The following is a 19,239-nucleotide window of genomic DNA, read 5'->3' on the forward strand; positions in this document are numbered from 1 at the left end:
CCGGATCAATTGCCTTTTTCTGTCTTTCTCCCCCCTCCTCACCTTCCGATAAAATCGGAAGTTTCAATGCGTGGGGAGATTCCACCGAAGCTGCAGCGAGATTCCACCGGGGTCACCTGTCCGTGACCAAGCAAAGACGGGGGGGGGGCAGTTCCTTTCTCTGGCTCTCTGAACGCCCCGCATGATTCTGCTGGCTACTGAATGGTACCATTGGCTGAGTTTATTCAGTGCTCGAAGCATAATCGCACCAGACTAACTTGATCCTCAGTTTACGCCCCGCGCCGAGGCGCAGAAATGTTATACGAGTTCAGCCACTGCTGCAGATTTAACTGACTTGGTTGAGCTGGCAAGCTCTGTTTTTCTCCCAAATCCATGCGCAAAACCCAAGCAATAGGGAGAATCACTGGGTTCAATAGAGTAGTAGGAGATGAAAACACCCTGGGGGCAGCTTTGCCCTGTCCCCCCTTTTCTCTTAGGGAGAGAAACCAATTTTTCCGTGCAGTCCCAAAACAAAACAATCAAACTTACGGTCACGTCCTAATGCAGCAGTTGAATGCAGGTTAGTCCCTAGTCGCTAGAACACATCCAGAGAAAAGACCTTTAGTTTTTGGCAGCTGCATTTTTCTCCCCACCCCCCCCAACCCCCCCCTTAAACCTCATGTTAAGCGTAGGGGATCCAAGGTCAGTCAGTGGTCACACCTGCTGAAAAGAAGAAGATGTGATCTTTTCTCCCCTCCGTGGATGCACACAACTGTCCCAATACAGATTCTTTCATCTCCTCATCACATTTTTTGGGGGTGAGGAACAAGGAACCTGATCTCAAATGGGATTAAGGTGCAGAGGACCATCTCCATACTGGGTCCACACTTTCCAGATGGTGCTCAACCTGGCATGATCCTGAAATGCTAGGAATGCAAATGCCAACACCTTCTTTTCCAGCAAGAAATTCCGGGAGCTGTAGTCCCCTCAAAACTGGAGGGGACCAGTTTTAGGAAACCTGTTCTAGAAGGGTTGGTGGAGAAACAGTGACACCTTCAAATGAATGTCTAGTATGGTCTCTGCCTGCTGTCTGTGGACCGGTTTTAACAGAAAGAAAGTTCAGGAGATTGCTAAGATTGCCAATCCTAAAGGAAATAAACCCTGACTGTCCTTTGAAGGGTAGATACTGAAACTCAGATAATTTGGCCACCAAATGAGAAGAGAGGAATCACTGGAAAAGACCCTCATCCTGGGAAAGAGAGAAGGGGACAGTGGAGGATGAGATGGTTAGATTAATGCAGCAAACATGAGTTTGAGCAGGCTGTGGGAGAGAGTGGAGGACATGGGGCCCTGGTGTGATGTGGTCCATGGGGTCATGAAGCGTCTCCGGCATGACTTAGCAACTGAACAACAACTCAACTTGCACGAAGGACCTGGCTCTTGCAAACTGAGATGTTTTGATGGTGGACCCAAGGCTCTTTTGTTTCATGCATGATGAGGGTCAGGGCAGGAAACCTCCAGATTAGTTGGAAAGAACATCTACAAATAACATGACTCAACTCCTTTTAACAAGTTTGCGAGTGCTCCTGGACAAGGCGGGTTGGAAAAGGAATCATCAAATAAGGACATGAAAATAAAGGGCAGAGGCTTATTCTGAGGGATTCATGCTCTGTTGCAGGATAAGCATTCCAGGCTCGTTAGGGTATCTTTACAGAACAAATGTTATGTTCTTGGAGAATGCCAGAGCATCAGGAGGCTCCGATGTTTTTATGACCGCAGTAGCTAATCGCAGCTGAAGACTTGAAAATGTGTTTGTAATAAATATAGGAATGAATGAATAAGATACTGTAGCAGGAATTTGCTTGTTGGTCAACAAAGACTTTGAAACTACTTCTCTTGCAGTCTTTCTCCACCATAATTAAAACTACCAGTAGGAGCTTTTGAGTCTCTCTCTAGTTTGGAGAAACTGAACACAAAGGTTGTAACCAATGCAATGCAATGCAAGACAAACAAACAAACACCTACATGTTTTTCTACCAATTCTCATTAAAGTCATGGGATGTGTAAAATGTCATCACTTTCTCTGTACGGTCATCACTCCACAGTTGGCATCTTACTTTTTAATTAAACTTTTGAAGTAGATTTCATGGAGAACATCCTGCCATGGGAAAAAAATGTAGGTAACCAGGGAGACTTTGGAGTGATGGAAAGATCGGGAACAGCAATTGTAGCACCCTCCTTCTCCTTCAGAAAATCAGCTCAAAAACACCATGAAGAGAAGTTTGATAGAAATATTCAAGCACCTCGAGAATAATAGACCCCCCTTTTCCAGAGAGGCAAAAATCCTGAAAAAACTAGATCCTGGTATAGCATTAATTGTAATATGGGCTTTTCAGATATGCACAACCCCATTCTGATTCATTAATGTATTCTCAGTTATCCTTAAATGAATTTTGCTTGAACTCTGAAATAACTTATTTTGTATCTCCAAAATTATATTTTTATTGCTCATTAGGACACGTCATAGCTCTGGGTACACAGACCCCCTTATCATTTAGTTTTGCTTTGAGAGGATGCTTTTTTTAAGCAAGCACGTGGACACACAAAATTTGTTTATTCTGGCCATAATGAATATATTTTCTGTCCATTGCTTTCTTTCAATGGACAGGCTTAGCAGTCAAACATTTTCTAAATATAGCCATTCACTTAAAGCTTTCTGGACTCTTCACATTGTAGTATTATGCATTTGTTCTATAAAGTCTCCTCTAAGTGTATGTTGAGTTGATGGGTTTAAATCGGGGAAAAAGCATTATCAGCAAAATAAACGACAGGCTTTCTAAACTGCTGGCAAAAGAATGACCTAATAATAATGAAATTTCCAAGTGTTATTATTGTTTGAGACCATTACTTATTTAATGGGTCTACAATATAAGAGTAACACTTAAGCAGAGGCTAGATTCAATGCATTCTTCCTGGATGGGATTTTTCCCTATGAATGTTTGTCATTCCCTTGTGAGACCGATAACATTTCGCTTTAAAGCTAGAGGCTCACAAAAGCTCTTTTGCTTAAATTCAAATGGTTTTTACAAGTGGAACGTCTGCAGTCAGAAATATGCAGCCCAATAAACTTGTTTGACAGATTTTCTTTTTCTCCTTGCTTTGCTAATTATTTGGAATGCTTCTGTGTTATAATGGCCTTATTTCTCCAGAGCCATTGCATTAAAGACATAACAAATAGAGAAACAGGAGATGGCAAATATCTATCTACCCATCTATTTATCTATTCTTCATTAGTTGTGGGATGACTTTGTTGTTAATGAAGTTGTCTATATTTTTTTAAAAAAATATTTTTGGCCTCCAAAATCTCCAAAAGATTTTGAATGTCATTATTTCAAAAGCAAAATGGTAGTTAAAACTTTTTCAAAATTTTGTTTGGATATATCCTTCCTTCCTTCCTTCCTTCCTTCCTTCCTTCCTTTCCTCCCTTCCTTCCTTTCCTCCCTTCCTTCCTTCTCTCCATTAAAAAACAGAAACAACCAGACAGAGGGCAGATAATGAAAATAATGGAAGAGGCAAGACAGGGGTGACATATTCTGAAATCTTACAACAATAAAATAAGCTCTAAGAAATGAGCTGAAGACATTCAAAGCCATCATGAAAATGAGGTGAATAAACAGAAGTGTCTTTCATGGGAGGGAAAAAAACCCCTCACTCTGGAATTGGAAGGCACATTTTGGCACAACAATAGCACATTTCTATTCTGATGTATTACTACTACTACTACAACTACTACTACTACTACTACTACAGTTATTTAAGATTTAATCTTCAATTTGATTTACAGTCACGGACTGGTAAAAGTTTAACAATTCAAGTCCTAACTAAGGATTTAAGAACTGTTAAAGTACTATTATTATTGTTGTTGTTGTTGGTAATATTATTAGTAATATTAGTATTATTATGTGTTACCATTTTGCAAGCAGCCAATACCACAATCCAAGCTCTTGTATAAACATTATGCATTTATTGTATCTGATTTTCCCATGATGGAGCATTTTTCCCCTTGAGAAACTGTTTTTGTATATATGTGTACTTCTCTTTGTATGGGGACAACATGTTCTGTCCTTGTCCAGGATCGTTCTAAAGCCTCTGAATTCCATGTTCAGCAGTGCTATGGAAGTAAAGATATTTTTAAAAACCCAAAAAGTCTGCTTCGATTTTGTGATCCTCTTCATGGAAGTAAACCTTACGGAGTTCAATGAGAGTTATTTGCAAGCAAAGTGGGAAACGTAGAACGGTGGCCTTGGTGATAGTCAAAAACTCTGAAATGTCTCTGTTTATAATTATGAATAAACTGGGAATGCTGTACATATTTTCCCATACTGTCTGTGAACAGAGTCAGCTGAGAAAAAGAAAGAAGCCTTGCTTAAGCATCAAAGAGAAAAGAAGGGGAAATGAAATACTGTAAGGATGTTTTTTGGAAAATCCATAATGGTTCTTGTGCAGCAAACCAGTGTAATCAAATACATGATGATGGTGATGATGATGATGTTATCCATTCAGTTGTGTCTGACTCTTGGCGATTCTATGGGCCAGGTCTCTCCCCATCTTCCGATCTTGCACTGCTTCTTTGAGTTGTTCTATGAACAGTCCAGTGTCATCCTTGATGGTGATCGAATACATAACTAGATGCAATTGTATGATTCAAGCAGGTGATGGACCTGCTTGAAGGCCATATGGAACCAGGAATTTATTTGCAGCATTTATTCACTCCATTTGCAATGTATTTACTCAGAATAAATACAGATTACTGGTGGGGTGCTTGAGCTGCTCTCCACCGGACTTCAATCAGAAAGAGAGAAAAGAAGAGAAGAGAAGAGAAGAGAAGAGAAGAGAAGAGAAGAGAAGAGAAGAGAAGAGAAGAGAAGGAAGGAAGGAAGGTAGGTAGGTAGGTTAGGGAAGTGGAATATTAGAGGAGATAGGCACGACAAAAAAAGAAGGACTGAGAAGAAAGAACAAGAAAAAATAAAGGATGCATAAAGGAAACAGATCTACAGAATGTATAGCAATATACAACTCTCTGTGGCTTTTCTCACTCCCAGAACAGAAGACAGCCTTCACCAGAGATGATAGGCTGCACCCTGTGAATTGGACTTGTTTGCTTTAGATGGGCTTCTGCCAAGCACAATTTCTCACTTCTTTGATTGCTCTGTTTGTTAATACATGCATGACACCAGGACAGCACAAAACACAAACAAAACAATGGACTCACATTCCTGTCCTGCATATTTCTGTGGCCTACTTCTTCCAAAACAGACCTTTTTAATTTTGCTGGTTGCACTTTGAGCGTTTTTTTTTTTTTAATGCATGGCGTCTAATCTCTAGAACAGCCAATGCTCAGTCTTCTGGGTGCATTACCCTTGGCATGCACAATTTTCAGCTATAACTACTGTATCTGGAATGGAATGGAATGGAATGGAAAGGAAAGGAAAGGAAAGGAAAGGAAAGGAAAGGAAAGGAAAGGAAAGGAAAGGAAAGGAAAGGCTATGTCTGCAGGTCAATGTATCTGGAGGATATCATGAGGAAACCATAGCTCCTACTTAGAGGATGAATGTAGTATAGATAATCCTTGACGAATGACCACAATTGACCCCAAAATTTCAGTTGCTAAGTGAGAGGTTTGTTAAGTGAGTTTTGCCTCATTTTACGACTTTTCTTGCCACTGCAAGAAAACTGCAGTTGTTAAGTTAGCAACATAGTTGTTAAGTGAATCCGGCTTCCCCATTGACTTTGTTTGTCAGAAGGTCGCATTGAAAATACTTCCAGAACGGCTAACAGGTTATAATTTTTAAAAGAATAAACTGAAGAAAAACAAAATTGGCACACAAAGACCATCCTGGAGTTTTATTGCCAGGACTATATCAGCCAAATCTTTAGCGTGTTTTGAATTCTTTAGAATTTCTTTTGGTAGGGTGTGTGTGGGGTTTTTTTGTGTGTGAGTTGATTTCACTATTTTGGCTGGCTGTTTTTCTGCTCCACATTTCTCCATCAGTCTGCACCTTCCCTGGCTGCCCTCACTTCCTGGCCTAAAAAAAACCCCATGGGAAGAGTTCCTTCAAAAGGTCTTCAGATATAACTAAAGCGTGGGAAACGTCGATAAAGCAAACTGTAAAGAGAGGACCTTATTGAGAACGTTATGGGGGTAAGGGGAAAGGCAGAGACATTTACAGCACAACCTTAGTTTACATGGAAACTAAAGAAAAGAAAATTTTTCAGATAAAATGAAAAATTCTGTAGGAATTGAGCCACCTCTGTGTGGCCTTGTCACACATCAAACTAAGCAATTATTTCTCCAAACACAACAGCCTAGATTGGACAACGGTTGATTTTGTATAACAGGCCAAGTCAAAAATAAGCTCTCACATGCTGCCTTTAGCACAAGTGCATGAAATGAAGGATGAAAGAAGAAAGATGGTTTTATGATTTTTCAGAATGATCAAGCATCAATACCGAAATGGCTTTCTATAGACTAGTATCTTCATGATGTCCATTTCAGCGTTCCAATTAATATTGTATAATGCTTGGAGTCATCTCAGACATTCTATTTAGGGAAGTAATATAAAGTTATCCCAAAAGAAGGCCTAGGTTGTGCTTACACAACATGACAATTGAGTAGATTAAGTACTCCTGATATATCTAGGGTAGAAAAATTCCAACGCTGGATTGCCCAGAGTTTAAAGATCATCTGGCCAGGAACTGGATATTTTTAGGTATGGGTGGCATATAAAATATCACCTGCCTTTCAGACTGGGGTAACTCTAGTGATAAGGTCATTTTAGCCAACTACAAGTCCTGTCTGCAACTTTCCAATTGTTTTCATACGATTAAAGTAAATTGTAAAAAGATAAATACCCATAGTTGCTGAGTGGTAGAGTCAGCACGCAGTTCCTCAAGGATGAAAAGCAGCCTGAACAATCCGACTGTTGAAGATTCAAATCTAATTTCTGACTGACATTCATTTAACAAATGTATGCATTCCAAGGGCATTTAATGCACCACTAAGGCTGGCAAAGGTAGCACAAGTTGGCTGGGTTTTTCTCCCCTACCTAGGACAAGTCAGGGCCACAGAAGTCCAATAGCTTTGCAGCTCCCAGTGTCTAATATCATTCCACTGAAATTCAGTAGCTGATTTCTGAATTTTAGCAAAATATTTTTAAAATTATTTTTTTTAAAAAGTAAACAGTATCAAAGCTGGGTTAATCCTCTTATAGACCTAACATGCTTATTTTATTTTATTTTAGACAAAACAAAATTAGAGCTCCATGCCATTCCAAGAGAAAGACAGATAGACTTGCACATGCGCACGCACACGCACGCAGAGAGAGAGAGAGAGAGAGAGAGAGAGAGAGAGAGAGAGAGAGAGAGAGAGAGAGAGATTCTCAATATATCTCCACTAGCTTCAAAAATATTATCCGTTTTTGGCTTACAATCAAATGAAACACTAAGTCTTTGCAAGTTAACTGAAACAAAAATAATCAAGCCAACCAGAGAGAGGGAACATAACCACTTCTTTCTCTATTATGGTCCTAAAATCTCCTAAAGTTAACATCTGCTAAAAGACAATGTTCTCCTACAGCAAAGTTCAAATTCAAAATAGATTTCGTGTTTCCTTTGAGTTCATATCATCCATATTAAAGTAAAAAGCAAAAACTGTTACCGTTTATTCAGAGATGCATTAAGGGCACAACAAGGCTTTTTATAACAGATAATTCAGACCAGAAATATCCTGGTTTCATTGATCCCAAATTCAGAAGAATCCCAGAATTTGTAAAATGAATTACTTTGATTCATCAGAGTTAGCAACCTGTAGACTTTAGCAATGACAGAGTTTTCTTTTTCTCCTCTCATAATGGACATTCATTGACAACTTGCCTTATTGCTACTATTAATGTATCACTACATATTGTATACCTACAAAGAGCAGTTGCAGGAATTGGATATGTCTAGTTTAACGAAAAGAAGGAGTAGGGGTGACATAATGGTCTTCCTATATCAAAGTGGCTGCCACAAAGAAGAGAGAGTCAAGCTATTCTCCAAGGCACCTGAAGGCAGGACAAGAAGCAACGGATGGAAACTAATCAAGGAGAGAAGCAACCTAGAACTAAGGAGAAATTTCCTGACAGTGAGAACAATTAACCAGTGGAACAACTTGCCTCCAGAAATTGTGGATGCTCTTAACACTGGAAATTTTAAAGAAGAGATTGGACAACTGTTTGTCTGAAATGATATAGGGATTCCTGCCTGTGCAGGGGGTTGGACTAGATGACCTCCAGGGTCCCTTCCAATTCTGTTCTTCTGTATACCATTCTCCCTTCCAAAGAAATCTACAATGTTTCCCCTTTCTTAAATATAAAACATTCTTGTGCTCTCATTTAGTTTCTAAAGATGGATTGATTGTTCGGATTTGTTAAGACCAAGAACTCTGTGTGTTGTTGTGTTGAAAGGGAGGACTGATCCAAAATTATCCAGTTGGCTTTCGTGCCTAAAACAGGATTAGAATTTACAATCTCCTGGTTTCTTGCCTGGTGCCTTAACCCCCAGATCATACTGAGTCACCTCTGAAAATTTTAGTTTTTGTCCCACAGTCCTGTTTTATATCCTCCATTACTTTTCGCCAAACTTGGTTAAGAATAGGTTATTGTAAAAACATGTCTTTAAAAAAAGTATTATCCTTTGATTTTTTTCTCTCTCTCTCTTTTGTCATTTTTAAACACTTTTGATGCAGAGGTTTTTGTTTTCTTTGCAATACAAATATTTATAAAACAAATAAATATTTGTATTATAACTATCTTTGTGCTTTGTCTTTTTATGTTTTCTGAAGCAACCAAACAAAACAGCCAAACTACTCTGTAGTAACATTGTAGGCTCCCTGGCTCTCAATGCACAAGTGGCATATGCTAGGTAATAAATAATAAATTAAATAATGAATAATTAAATAAATAAATAGGGGCGTGGCTTCCCAGAGGTGACAGTGCAGCGAACCTATAGATTTAAGTAAATAAATAAATACAGACATGCATATATAAATATTGGAAACCTAAAAATTCCACTACAGCAGTCTCTCAAGCCTACCACATTAGCCTATGATCTCGTTATTGCTTGTTATGGTGCCATTAAACTCTTAAGCCAAATTTCAATCAAGATTCAGTATTGCTGTGATGTGAGAGGTGATTTAAAAGAATCTTTCTTCAGACTTACAGTAATAAACTGCTCACATCTGCCCCTAAGCCAGAACAAGCAATGGAAAATATTCCTGCTGGGAATCAAAGGTAAGTTCAACACCACCAGAGTGACAAGTGAGTGACAAGTGTCAAGTGATGGCTGTGCTATTATGAGTCGGAACGTAGGCAGCCCATTCTAGGCTATTGTTCCATATTCCTCAGTCTCATTCTTGCCCAGGACCACTTTTAGATTCGGTCCTTAAATATCCATCTGAATCATGCGATCGGTCAAAAGGTTGGTTTCATCAAGCACAGAGCAAACTTTGTCAGATCCCAAATATTTCAGGGTTTGCGTTTTAATTGCTTAGCTTAGCTGGCTCATTCCCAGGAATGCTCTGGGCACTATGAGGTTGAGTCTGGAGGCTAAATTAGATGCAATATAGCTGGGAGATAGAACAGAGCAGGTGCCCTATTATGCCAGCCTCTGATCTTGATTCATTTTGAACAAACTTCTGGGACAGTGGTTCTCAACCTATGGTGCACCAACCCCTGGGGGGGTTGCGATGTCATCACAGGGGATCCGCGAAGGCTTGAAGAAATGTTATGATTTAAATCTTGAGTTAAGTCTTGGGGGGGGGGGTGTATGGTCATAGTCTGTGGCCACAGAAGATATTTAAAGGGGATCCTATTGAAGAAAAGGTTGAGAACCACTTTCTGGGAGATAATAATTGGCACCATATAAATATATCTGGGAAAATCTTAAAACTGCATCTCATTTATTTTGGCTATGTCATGCAAGGGAATTCATGGAGAAACCAATTACATTAAGAAAAGTTAGCAATTAAAGGAAACCAGGCCATCAAAGAACATGATGGCTGAACACCATCAAAGTTGACACCAGGCAGAGCATAGAAAAACTCAAAGATCAGAAAATGTGGAGAAACCTGGCCCAGAGCATCGTCAAGGGTTGGACATGACTGAATGGATTCTCCTTCTCCTTCTCCTTCTCCTTCTTCTTCTCCTCCTCCTCCTCCTCCTCCTCCTCCTCCTCCTCCTCCAAATAAGGTCCATCTCCCTATAGCTGAAGATATTGGCATGATAGTAAGGTCCGTCCTTCCTTCCTTCCGTCCTTCCTTCCTTCCTTCCTTTCTTTCTTTCTTTCTTTCTTTCTTTCTTTCTTTCTTTCTTTCTTTCTTTCTTTCTTTCTTTCTTCATTGGTTTATCTAGTGATTTTACGAAAAGGAGTAGGAAAATAGTTTGATGCACAGTATAACGATACTTCAAATGGTAAGTAGAGGTTAATTCAACACTGGACGCAACAGGCCAGCACAGAAGCTTCTGAAACTTCTTTAATTCAAGACTTTCTACATGTGCTGGACTTCAGAAAATACAGCAGTTTGTGATTCCTTGTTTCAAAACACCCATTTCCAAATTTAGCCGCAAATCCTCTTGGGCTGTTTGATAAATTATATGGGTGATGAGAGATTAGGTATGCCATGTGGTCTGATGTCAACAGGCTTTAGGCCAACCAAAATCTAGAATTTTGGCACCGACATTGAGCTTCTACTTTAATGTTTCTGGAGGAAGGGCTGATGATAATTGTTCTGGCTTTATGAGTTGGGCCTTAGGAATAGTTTCCATGTTGGCCTCTCTGTATCTTCCTTTGAAGTTGTTTGGAATGATCTGTCACATTTCCCCATCAGCCCATTAAAATTAAAATAATGATAAAAAAAAGAGTGCAACGTTTTAACCCACTGGATACTGAATGTCCCTGGAACATTGTTACAAGCTGACCTCTATCTAATGCCATTAAAAGCACCAAACATAGAGCTATATCAACAGTGACATATCAACAAAGAGGTGGACTTAATTACAGAAGGAAAACCTTGAATAATACTGCTTCTGATGAACTAATGAGACAAAAGACAGCAAGCAGCAGCACTTGGCTGTGCTTGCTGGATCGTAAGAAATGCTGGTCCTTGTTACCCTGTGTGTATATCTAGTTTACTTTCAGTCATAGTGCCAATGAGTGCATCATTAGGAGACCTGAAAAAACAAGTTAGAGATGGATCACCAAGGGGGAAAAAAATCTATCTAAGCAACTTGATGGCACATAATTAATCAATCCATTGATAAAATACAAGAAAGAAAGAAAGAAAGAAAGAAAGAAAGAAAGAAAGAAAGAAAGAAAGAAAGAAAGGAAGGAAGGAAGGAAGGAAGGAAGGAAGGAAGGAAGGAAGGAAGGAAGGAAGGAAGGAAGGAAGGAAGGAAGGAAGGAAGGAAGGAGAAAAGCAAAGCGAAGCTGAGTTTTATCTAGTTTCTTCATCTCTGATAAGTTACCAATGGAAGAAATTATAAGAGCTATATTCTAAATGCCTGGGAGTGCCAGGTTGAGGAAGATTGTCTCTCAAAAAATGCCTCCTTGTTCCAGCCAGGAGCCAAGAACAGAAGAAGACGGGCAATGCTATTGTTCCTTCTGGTTACATTCCTGTGTCCCAGTACATTCTAGATGCCAGAAAAAGAATACAATTGCTCCCCTCCTATAGAACTGGCAGAGAAGGGTGGGGGAAGTTCTTTCTTTGATTTTAAAGCCCCAAAGTGAGGAAAAGGAGAATAACAGGACTTCAGTTGTTTACTTTTTGCTGAAATAATTGTTTATGCAATAGTGGTAGTGGCGATAGGAGACCTTCCTTCTCCATTAGCTTTCCCATGCCAGGACTATTTTTAACTGGTCCACTCCCTATTTGGGACTCTTAGACATAGCAAGTAGAGACATTAATTTCATGAACTGACGTCTGTGGATGTTCGCTGGATGTCACTCTGCCCAACTATGAAACTCCCGAGATAATTTTATGCCAATTGCATTCTCTTAGCTTAACCTACTTCACACAAGTGTTGTGAGATACATAAAAAAACGTATCTGTGCTGTAGAACAAAGATGTGACCACCTCTTCGAACGACTTAACAGAAAAGTGAGGTGGCATGAAACAGAACAAGCCACCTTTCATCCAAAGAGTTTTTGAATGTCTAAGGTACTTACTTGTGTCTCAAATAGATTAATGGGCAGACATTCAACACAGGAAGTTTTTCGTGTGTTTGAGATATAGCAGTGAGTATTTTTGCTATTGTCTTCTATCTCCTCTGCCACTCCATTTATAAAGACAAGCTAGACTGCTCCATGCTATTTCTGGATGGAATGTATCCAGCGAGACAAGCAATTGCTGCCTGGAGTAAGGGCTGGTGGCATCTGCTGGAACATCCCACCTCCAGTAAGGATGTCTGGCTTCCTTAGATTTTTTTTGGCAGCTCAGGTGGAGGCTGACTTCATGGGTGGGAGCTTCCCAAGAGCAGGTTCCGTTTGTTTGTTTGGGCATTTGTTAATCTCCATGCCAAGTGCTGGCTGACTAGCAGAATGGGCCAGCTTGGATGTTATCATGGCTGGCAAGCAGAGAGGAATGTAAACATGGCAGAGGTTTTGAAGTGCCTCATCATGCTGACATCACAAAGAGAAGGCCATTCTATTCTTTGAAAGGCTAGAATAGAGGCTGCCAGGACCTCCAAGATATTTGGATATCATCCACATCAACTTGTCACCAACAAATGTTTGAATGAAGACGATGCATTTGGAAGATGGCCAAGAACAGACTTTTTCCCCCCTTCTCTTTTCCTGTGCAGAAAAAAGGGACTGCAACAGCTCTGTTCTCTTCTTATCCGTGACCCATCTCATTCCATTCTAGCACCGTGAGCACATCTGAGATGCATTTTCCCCTTCATATAGCCCAATCTCTCCTAGATTAAAAGAAAACCTGCTTCTAGACTTAGGCTAGGAGCCTTGCCAGTTACTGCAGATTCTTGATGTGCATCAGTTAGCTTTGGGACTTCTAGTTAGAGCTAAGATGCATTTGCCAAGATTTAAAGGGTAATCCCATTGTGACATAGGAACACATCAGTGTTACCTCTCTGAATCATCTAAGGCAGAGGTCTCCAACTTTTGGGCACTAGGGGACGGTTCTGTGGAGAGAGGTTTTTCTGCGGACCAGAGAGTGTGTAGTTTTGTGTGCTGCCTGCATCTCACAGATGGGGCTTTGCTTGTTTGTGCGGACTGGTTGCTGGCATGCCACAGCCCGGTACCGGTCCAAGGATTGGGGGCTGGGGACCCCTAATCTAAGATGACTCTGTGCCAAGTCACAAAGGAGTATCTCATCTGATGTTCCTCAGATTACGAGAAGACTTTGTCATAGGCCAGTGTCAAGAATCTATTAGGGACGTGAGCACTTCAAAAATGATTGAGAAACAGTGGCTTGGACATTGTACAAGGGCAGTACAAGTAGTCTTTGGCTTGTTCGTTTAAGGATGGTTCAAAGTCACAATGGCTTCAGAAAAAGGCCATTTACAACCTGTCTTCAACATTACAACTGTCATGTCACCCCCATGGTCATATGACTGCAATTTGGGCACTGGGCAGTTAGCTAACAACTAGCTAGTATTTACAACAGTTGCAGCATTTTGCAATCACATGATTGCGACTTGCAACTTTATCAGCTGGTTTTTGACAACTTACTTCTTCTTCTTCTTGTGCCATATCCGTTATCGGACGTTGGTGATCATGTTGGCGATCCTGTTTTTATCAGCAGCCACATGAAAAAATGCTGCTGAGTTTTGTCCAAACCAGTCCCTTAGATTTTGAAGCCACAATGTTCTTCTTCTGCCTGGACCTCGTTTGCCTTCAATCTTTCCCTGGAGGATTAAATGGAGTATGTCATATTTTTCTGGGTGTCGCATCACATATCCAAAATATTCTAATTTTCGTTTTTTAATTGTTTTGATGAGTTCCCTTGGCTTTCCCAGGAGGCTTATCACCTCCTCATTTCTGATCTTGTCAACCCAGCTTATACGTAACAGCCGCCTGTAAATCCACATTTCTAATGCTTCTAGTCTCTTCAGATGGCCTTCTGTCAGAGACCAACTCTCTACTCCATAGAGCAGGATAGAAAAAATATAGCATCTGACAAGCCTGATTTTCAGTCTTAGGCTTATGTCATGACTGCAGAAGACCTTTTTCATTTTGAAGAATGCTGTTTGGGCTTTCTCTATCCTCATCTTTACTTCAGTGGTCCTGTCCCAGCTTTCATGTAAATTAGAACCGAGGTGCGTGATCCTTTCCATTTTTTCTAGTGGTATTCCTTCTGAATTTATTGGTGTTAAATTAATGGGTCAGTTGAGGAAACTGGATTCACTTAACAATCATGGAGATTCACTTCATGACCATGGTAAAAACAGTCTTAAAATTGGGTCTGGTCACAGGATAATTTACTTAATGATCATTTGGCTCAGTGACCTAAATTTCAAGCACAACTGTACTTCTTGCAATTACTATCTGTACTTCTCTGTTATTAGAATCTGACATTTTCTAAGCTTCTGTGTAATAATAATAATAATAATAATAATAATAATAATAGTAGTAGTAGTAGTAGTAGTAGTAGTAGTAGTAGTAGTAGTAGTAGTAGTAGTAAAGTTGGAAGGGACCTTGGAGGTTATCTAGTCCAACCCCCTGCTCAGGCAGGAAACCCTATAGCATTTCAGACAAATGGCTGTCCAGTCTCTTCTTAAAAACTTCCAGTATTGGAGCATTCACCGCTTCTGGAGGCAGGTTGTTCCACTGGTTAATTGTTCTACTGTCAGGAAGTTTCTCCTTAGTTCTAGATTGCTTCTCTCCTTGATTAGTTTCCCTCTGTTGGTTCTTGTCCTGCCTTCAAATGCTTTGGAGAATAGCTTGACTCCCTCTTCTTTGTGGCAGCCCCTGAGATACTGAAACATTGCTATCATGTCCCCCCTCATTCTTCTCTTCATTAAACTAGACACACCCAATTCCAGCAGCCGTTCCTTATATGCTTTAGCCTCCAGTCCCCTAATCATCTTTGTCGCTCTTCGCTGTACTCTTTCTAGCGTCTCAACATCTTTTTTACATTGTGGTGACCAAAACGGGATGCAGTATTCCAAGTGTGCCCTTACCAAGGCATTGTAAAGTGGTATTAATACTTCACATGATCTTGATTCTATCCTTCTGTTAATGCAGCCTAGTGCTGTGTTGGCCTTTTTGGCAGCTGCAATGATCCTTAGCAACCAAATTATTTTTTTCTATATTGAAGGATTAGGATCGAGCCAAACCATGTCACATGATGCATAAAGGCACACGAGAAAGCCTTGCACAAGGCTTTCCTTGCACACTCAAGGAACACAGACATTTGTTCTGTGTCCAGAACAGGACCCAAATGAGTGCAGGGCAGTGGAGGCCATTCACTGTCTTTGAAGAGATGGCAACAGCTTAGTTCCCAAAGGAGCACATTCCAGCCACACCACAGAGAGGATATATAATCTCTTCCCTCCCCGTCTCTATCTCTGCTTGCTGTTTATGGAAGCAAGGAAGTTTATCCTCTCCTTGCTTTATTTTTTTCCTGTCTCGGGCAAGCTGGCTTTTCATTAACAGCCCAGTTAGTATTGGTGGAAGTTCTGAAGATAACTTCACATTGGCAAGCAGGAACTTCCCCTTGTTGCCTGTCACTGTCCACCCTGAGTCTCTTTGCGCAGAAGAGGACAGTCCCACCCTGGGTCTGAAGAGGTTGGAGGGAAAGCATCTTCTCACGCCAAGAAGTCCCTCCACAGCAATGCCATCAGCCGCCCCTGGCAAACATCAAGGGGATATACAGAAAAACAGCAGGAAATACCTTGGCAAGGAAACAGATTGGGTATTAGCGAGCTGATCTCCGGTTTGAGATATGAAGGAACAATGCAACTCTGAAGAATGAAGGTTGCCAGGTCTTCCTGCTGGGGAAAGAGGAGCAGGGCATGGCAGAATAGGGGATGGGACCTATAGGGGCAGGTCATGGGGCTAGACTGTTTAGAGACAGCAACTGAGAACTCTTCGCCTAACACCTTGGTCTCAGCCTAATTATAATGCCCTCAATAACTGATTCTAATTTCAGGGCCAAATATCTTATCCAGGACTGGATCTAATGAGAAATTATTCCACTGTTCTCTACCTGATGCCAGATAAATTACCTATAATGCATAAAGACATTCCAGGTGTATGTTGGAAATGCAAAGAACAGGAAGAGATATTTTATTATGCTTGGTGAACATGCAAAAAAAGCTAAAAATAATGGATTCAAATACACATGTTGATACAGAGGCTTTTAAGGATTATTATTTCATTGAAAACAGACGTTTTCTTTTAGGACTGGTGGATTGCAGTTAGGAAATAGTCAAGGAAGATTATTCCAGTATCTGATGAATGCAGCGAGATTACTAGATGCACAAAGACGAAAAATCAAGGATGATCATTATAATGGGCTGTGGGAATGAACTTGGGAGACAGGATGAAGGGCTGCATTCTAGACACCAGTCTGATAAGAGAAAATTGAGTGCAAAGCAGGAATGGGGGTGCAGAAACATTGGCTCTCCCTTGTTCTTTGAAAGAGAAAAGAACGGGTGGGGAAAGACATTTTCAGATTGCGAGATTCTATTACTATTATCTTAAAATAAATGTAGCATTAATACTCATAGTTCTGTTTTCTTGTCTAGTCTATCTGGAAGAGCTGACAAATGTGGACTGGTATTCACAATGTGTGTGTGTGTGTGTGTGTATTTCTAAGATGGTGGCACCTGGATCAGTTGCAGCTGCATTGGCTCTCAAAGGTGAAAAGGTTTTGGAGGATATAAGGGATATAGGCCACATGATTGGGAAGGTTTTAATGTGTTTGAGCAACGTGGGACTAAGCTAACATATGAACGACAATCTTTGCTGGCATGGCGAGTTTTTAGCTGTTTCAGAACTGTTGGTGAGACTGTTAAAAGTCATTTGCGCTGTTTGAAATTGTTCTGCTAGCAGCAAGATCTATTGCAAATCAGGGGTGTTTCCAAAGGACGCAGAGGAGAAGAGGTCCCGGGGCTAATGGAGCAAAGGACTGGATGAGGCCCAGAGGAAGGGAAAGAGGCTTTTGGAGGAGTTGGTGGTGGCGGCAGTGTGTTCCAGGGGTGAAAAGAAGCAAGGCCTCTTTAAGGAAAGGGTGGAAGAGACAGGATCAGGAGAAGGAAAGGAGGCGAGGTTGTCATGCAGGAATACAAGCTAATTTGAGGGTTAATCCACACGGAGCTCCATTTCCATCTGTCCTGTTTGCATTGTTCACTCCCTAGAGACTAAAATGGATGATCTGAAACTTGAGCTGGCCACATACAAGGAATGTGTATCGAAGGTGGTGGCCCTTTGAGAGCTGTATGCAACGAAATTTCATTTTTATGTATGCCTATTGGTGTACATTCAAAGTGACCAGAAAGTTGTTGTTGCTGTTGTTGTTGTTGTTGTTGTTGTTGTTGTTATTATTATTATTATTATTATTATTATTATTATTATTATATATGTATGTATTTAAGATTCCACAGGACTTCTGGTTGCATATGTTTCCACTTCCTTGGAAATAATAAGAATTTAAAATGGTTTCTTCTGACTGGAATGGAAAATTAATCATCGTAGTACCTTCAAATGTTCACTTATGAGTTGGCATTAGCACACTGAAATAATATAAAGATTTGTGCCTCCTCCTACACCTACGATTGAATCTTTGCACTCTCCAGCAGTGCCCTGCACATGTGCCTGGATCCATTGACAATGCTCTGTTGTAAAGTCTTAGGTCTTAAGCAATGTTCTTTAGTCTAGGAGAGACAAATCATTGAGCTTCTCCTAACAGGCTTTTCTACTAGGAGTGAAGAAGGCATTGGATGCAATCCCAGAATCCTACAGGCTTTAGAAAGCCACAAGTCTTGCATATGTTTCCACTTTTGCATTTCCACCTCTTAGTGTTATCAAGAGTTGTCATTATTTAGCCAAGTAGGTGCTTCATTCCCAGAATCCAAGCTCTGGGCAAAGCTCCTTTTACCAAAACCAATGCAGTGATGAGGTAACCCCATCAGATCTAATGCTTCTCTTCTCTGTTCTTCTCAGCCAAAGCAGTTATCTCAAGATGTCAAGAATCCCTGAATTTCCTTGAGAATGTACTTCCATCACAGAGTACTTTCTTGTGGCTGATGCCATGGCAGCAGCTGTTTACACAATTGCCAAGAAGTTGTTAGTCACTTATTGCAGCTGCCAAGAGGGAAGACTGCTTAAGGTCCTGGAATCATACAGCTATTAACGTCATGTATTTCTGTTGCACTTGAACATGGTAGACCTGGCTTTGTCTTCAACCCTACCCTTGGGGAAAACTCTTTACGTCCAAGCAGAGTTTCGTGTGCCTGTTTACCCCAAAATTGCTGTGCTAGTGTTTCCTATCTTTTCCCCTTTCTTGCCATTCCTGATTTTTGTTATGCACTATGGTGAGAAAGGAAGAGGATATGAAAGAATCTGATTTAAATATCCCACAAGGATTTGTTGCCCCATCTCTCTGTTCAGATATGTGCTCGAGACTGCTAACAAGCCCAAAATAAAAAGCAGAAATTAAAAATACGATACTCTAATTCAGAAGTTTACAAACCTGGCGAGACTTGTAGATGTCAACTCCCAGAATCCCTCAGCCAGCCACGGTGACATCTATCTGCCTTATGACTTTGAATGATCACTAAACAAATGGTTGTAAGTCATAAACTACTTGTAGGGGCGCATCCTGTTACCTGGTCCCTTTCACCTGGGGATGCTGAGGCTTGAATTAACAACTTTTTACACATCAAGCATATGCTGGACTACCTCTGAACCACAGTCTCTCTCTAAGGATGTCGCTTACTATAATGGAGATATGAAGACAAGGCAGTTTCCAAGTTCATTTGAACACCATATGTAATATGGGAATGTGTCTCTGTGTCAGCATACGCATGTAGTTGATGTATTGGGATTTTGTTTCAATTTGTCTCCTCTACATTTGTTTATCTGCCTCTTCAGTAACACAGAGTTGGCTTCAAGAAGTGCCAGCCTTTGTCAAAGAATGAACTCAGCCTATCTTTAGCAGAGTTTCCCCAAAACATTTATATTTCCAAGGGCATTCAGAGACAG

Source organism: Crotalus tigris, unplaced genomic scaffold, assembly GCF_016545835.1.
Source record: "Crotalus tigris isolate CLP2741 ecotype Arizona unplaced genomic scaffold, ASM1654583v1 scf7180000024470.1849372, whole genome shotgun sequence".
NCBI lineage: Eukaryota > Metazoa > Chordata > Lepidosauria > Squamata > Viperidae > Crotalus > Crotalus tigris.